This window comes from Triticum aestivum, chromosome 3D (assembly GCF_018294505.1).
Source record: "Triticum aestivum cultivar Chinese Spring chromosome 3D, IWGSC CS RefSeq v2.1, whole genome shotgun sequence".
NCBI lineage: Eukaryota > Viridiplantae > Streptophyta > Magnoliopsida > Poales > Poaceae > Triticum > Triticum aestivum.
In genome coordinates, this window is record NC_057802.1 from 606847845 (window position 1) to 606853143 (window position 5299).

The window sequence follows — 5299 nt, forward strand, 5'->3', positions numbered from 1 at the left end:
CTTTAAAAAAACAAAAACCCCAGCCCCTGAAATGCTGACGCGTGGATGCCTATTGGTCCCGGTTGGTGACACCAACCGGGACAAAAGGCCCTGCCTATTGGTCCCGGTTGGTGGCACCAACTGGGACCAAAGGCCCCCTGCCTGGGCTGGCAGCAGCGGCCACGTGGAGGACCTTCTGTCCCAGTTCGTGTAAGAACCGGGACTAAAGGGTTAGGGCTTTAGTAACGACCCTTTAGTCCCGGTTCGAAAACCGGGACAAAAGGCCCTTACAAACCGGGGTAAAAGCCCCTTTTCCTACTAGTGGCCAAAGCCACCAAATAACGCAAGCACTCTCACCCTGGTGAGAATTATGAACTTGTGATCAATCCCATGTAACCAGTTGCCAAAAATATTAGCAACACCACATGGAGGATTCAAGCTTGAAGCTATTTTCATGATTGACCATATAGATCGAGCTAATTTGCATAGGAAGACCAAGTGTTTTATTGTTTTTTCATGATGACAAAAAACATATTGCGTATTTCCATGCCATCCATTCCAAATAGCGAGAATTAGGATTCTTGATCCCTCTCAATCTCTCTTTCAATTCGAGGATCCAGAGAGGTGTTTTCATAGTCATCTCCGAATATTTGCCATCTCGGAATATTTTCGATTTCATTTTTCTATGATATGTCTTTCTATATGAAAATTGGTTATTTACGATGTACGATGATCCTTGTTAAGCATCCATGGCTGAATGGTTAAAGCGCCCAACTCAATTCCTCTTAATAATGTTATCTTTGGTAAGAACCATTCCTCGACGAAGGTACCATGCAAAGATTTTATTCTTAAGCGGTATCTTCATCTTCCAAATCTTCTTATTATTATTATCAACTGACACATCAGATTGGATCATCGCTCTATACATTGAATCTACCGTGAATTTACAACTCACATTTAGATTCCACTGAAATTCATCGACTTCATGTGATAAATGTACCATGTTGAGACGATTTATCTAATCATTCCATGAAGCAAGTCTGAGGCCTATTAAATCTCGTATGAACGTCACATACGGAGGAAAGGATTACAGAACCGTGGTGATAGTATCACTCTTATGAGGAACAATATTATATAGAGCTGGATATTGTTCCTGGAGTATGGCATTTCCTAACCACATGTCCTCCAAAAATCTAAACTCTGAACCATCTTTAATAAAGAGGGATCCATAGCGGAAGAAGAATTTCTTCGTAGCCATTAGACCAGCCCAAAAGTGTGAGTCCCCAGGTTTCCAACATACTTGGGACACTGCTTTTGAGCCTATGTATTTTTCTCCTTAGGAGGGTTTGTCATACAGTATCCCCCATCGACAACTTAAACATCCACTTACCGAGTAGGGGCAGTATTCTTAACCTCAAGATCATGAATATCCAACCCTCCTTGGTCTTTGGGATCGCAAACCACGCTCCATTTAGCCGGTCGGTATTTCTTTTTATGGCTATCTCCTTGCCAAAAGAATCTTGATCGGAAATAATCCAGTCAATGTAAGAATCCTTTCGGAATTTGGAAGTATATCATATACAGTACCATATTACTTAGTACTGAATTTATGGGAACCAACCTTCCACCCAGAGATAGCAGTTTACCTTTCCAACTGCTTAACCTTTATTGTAGTCTCTCATCGACGTGTGCACTAAGTAAGAAAGTTTGATGTGTAATAAATGTGTACATGAGATGTCGTGCTTATTCAAAGGTGTGCTACTTCCTCCCATGTATGTCATCACTCTCCGTCCCTGAAAAACAACAAATACAAACCAACAAAAGAAAAGCAAGAGTGGTTATAAGTTGAGTCAGCCAAGTACAATCTAGAGCCTTAAGAACAATAAGCGAACAACATGAGAAAACACCAGTCAAGCATCAAATCCCTTCAAGGAAAAGAATTTGCAATCCAATACTCTTGGAATCAACAATCAACACTGGGCAATAAGCGCTACGGAGTATTCACACGCGACGCTGACTAATCACCCTATGACGGTTCTCACCGACCTGGCTCTAGCACAATGGAGTAGTCCACACGTGATGGAATTCACCGACCAAAACAGAGTAGTGCATGTGGGACAGTTTTCACTGCACCAGGCTATCAAAATATCCAATCACGAAATTCCAACCAAAAGAACGGCAAGCAACAAAAAATAAACCCAACAACCTGCAACCATATAAAAAGGTCATCACACACTTGGCTTAACCTTGTCGGGAACTCGGCGTCGCGCCCTCGGCACCGGCACTCATCTTAACCTGTTGAGGTAAACTACACTCAGGACCTAATCCCCGCTAACCATAACTCTATTTCAGTAATACATGAATATATCGCTCGAGCAAATCCTAGACAACCGTTCTCAGCTTAACAGATTTTTTTGACTAAATGGCTGGGTTGCTCGCTGTTCTGTCCATAGCTCATAGAGCGCTTAACCAATTGCATAAAGTAACTACATATCGGATATCTACATAAAAATTCGTACAACTTTTGTTAAGGCGACTATGACAAAATTTCCGCATACATGATTTAGAGCTCGCAACCTTTGTCTGTGGACTCAAGATTTGGGGACATTGTATGTATGAATCATATGGACCTCAAGTATGGTATTTTATATTAAACAGAGGAGATGGCCAGAGTAGATTAAAGGTTCTCAATCTTCGGTATACACGGGTACAGGAAACATTGTTGGGGATGCTCTTAGTCGCATGAGTTAATTCCTTGATCATTGACTTCGATCGAGTGCGCTATGGTGGCTGCTAGAAGGAAGGTGCCAGATTGTTATGGTGGCTGCTAGAAGGAAGGCGCGAGAGGGCCGGCCGGTGGCCTTTTGCCCACGGCCGGGAAAGAGGGAAGTGATTTCCTTCTTAACTCTTGCTTGATTAGATGATACATCTCCTCTCTTTATATAGAGAGGTTTACTTGACTCCCAAGCAAGGCTTACTTGACCCCTAAGAAAGCGACCCTTATCTCTAATTAACCCTAAGACTAACGGGCTATACCGCCAGCCCAGGCCCATTAGGCCCATTACATACTCTAACACTACACCCCACCTGGACATGCAGCTTGTCCTCGAGCTGCAGCCTAACCAACTTATAACCATGACTCGACGCAACACAAACCTAACACCTAAAAACAAGCCTTTTACATCTCAGCTTGTTTTATTACTCTCAACCTGAAATGGACTGGGACGCTTTATTTTGGACCCCTTAACAAAAAGTGGACACCATCCGCACGTCGGACGTGCACCTGTACATCCACCTAGATCCCATGGACACCACCTGGACAAAAGGAGTGCATGTGTATGGCCACCTAGAAGTGGTCGCAAGAGTGACCAGCAGAGGCGCCCGCGCGGCGGCCGGTTGCGGAATGCAGTGGTGCTACGCGGTGCGCTCCTGCCGGTGACACCATGCCTTCTCCCTGTCGGACGGCTGTTGGTCTGCACCGCACAAGGAAGAGTGGAGGGCTTGCGATGGAGAATGACGAGGAGGGGTGCGCCCCCCAACCGCCGATGTCGCAGACTTTGAGGTCGCTGTCCGCGGGGAAAACAGCATGCCCGCTGCCCATGGGGGAAACTGCATGCCCAAGATCCCTGACGTAGCGGATGAGATCGAGGTCCTTTGCGCAGCGAAGGGCAATTTGGAGGAGTGGCAGCTGCAGACCACGCATCTTCCGCACACGCTGACGCGCTAGGAGGCCGCGCGCAGCAGCCCGCAGCCTCACCGCCGCCGACACGTGGCGGGTAGCGATCCAAGACGGAAGCGGTGACGGCGATAGTGGGAATTTGATCTGCTGGATGGGGACGCCCTGGGACGGCGGCGACACTGATGGGAATGAGGTCGTCGCAGTCCCGTCGTAGGGCATCCCATACTGGTACGAGATGACCGGCGCCGTGGTCGCGGTCGAGGGTAGCGGCAGCAAGGGTAGCTGCTGTTGGTGTGGCGGCGGAGGAGGTGGCTGCTGGGGATGCGGCCGGGGCGCATAGGGCCCGACGAGGAAGGCCCTGATGCCCGCCACGGCCTGCCGTAATTCCAGGATTGCAGCTGTCATGTGCTCCGGGGTGAGGACGAGGGCGGGCGGTGCCGGGGCATAGGGTGCAATCGCCCCTGAGGACGCCAGCACGCCCAATGCCGGCGCACCTGCTGTGTGGGGCAGCAGCGCCGATGAAGACGCTGGTGGCGGCGGGTAGGTGTGCGGCGGCGGCAGGTGGGAAGAAGTTGATGGAGGGCTGGACATGATCGAATCCGGAAAAGCTGATACCAGATTGTTATGGTGGCTGCTAGAAAGAAGGCGCGAGAGGGCCGGCCGAGGGCCTTTTGCCCACGGCCGGGCAAGAGGGAAGGGATTTCCTTCTTAATTCTTGCTTGATTAGATTGATACATCTCCTCTTTTTATATAGAGAGGTTTACTTGACTCCCAAGCAAGGCTTACTTGACCCCTAAGCAAACGACCCTTATCTTTAATTAACCCTAAGACTAACGGGCTATACCGCCAGCCCAGGCCAATTAGGCCCATTACATACTCTAACAGAGTGGTTATTTCGTTTCGTATGCAGGAGTTGTAGAGGCATTTAAAACCCCGAAGAGCAGTTGATCTTCTTTTGACTTATCCTATAAACTCTATAGTTCAGTTCTTTATATAAAAAAATCACTCCAACAATCGCAAAAACTAACTGAACTATCTTCGCTCTGCTTCGTGCCTCAGCTTGGAGGTCTAGATGTATCTACCTCTAGCAATAGATCTATCCCACTCTATCCAAGCAGTCGTTTTTCACTTCTTTCTGTTCAGTTAGCTATACCAGAGCGAGTTTTGGAAGCGCTATAAGAAGATCGGCTGTTGCAGCAAGTTAAGAAGCGCATTCAAGAAGGCAGGACCAGAAAGTTTTACTTTACATGGCGAGGGAGCAGCCTATTTTTGTTGTTGTCCCTTTGTGCCACAGAAATCAATGGTAAATGAAGATATTCTAAGAGAGACATATCGTACTGCATAGACATATATCCAAACGATGAAAGGATGTATCAAGGTTTGAAGAACAAGCTTTGGTGCGCGCTCCCGCGCGCGCACACAGAGAGAGAGAGACACGCGCGCGCACACACAACACACGCTCACACACACGTGCGCGCACGCACATACACCCACGCACATGTGCGCACGCACACACCCGTTTGCTAAATTTCTATCGATCACCGTGAAGATCAAACAGCACAGCATACATGAAATAAACAAACAGGGAATTTGTTAATGGAGAATGATTAGAATCTACACCTCGAGCTTCTGAATCTTGTT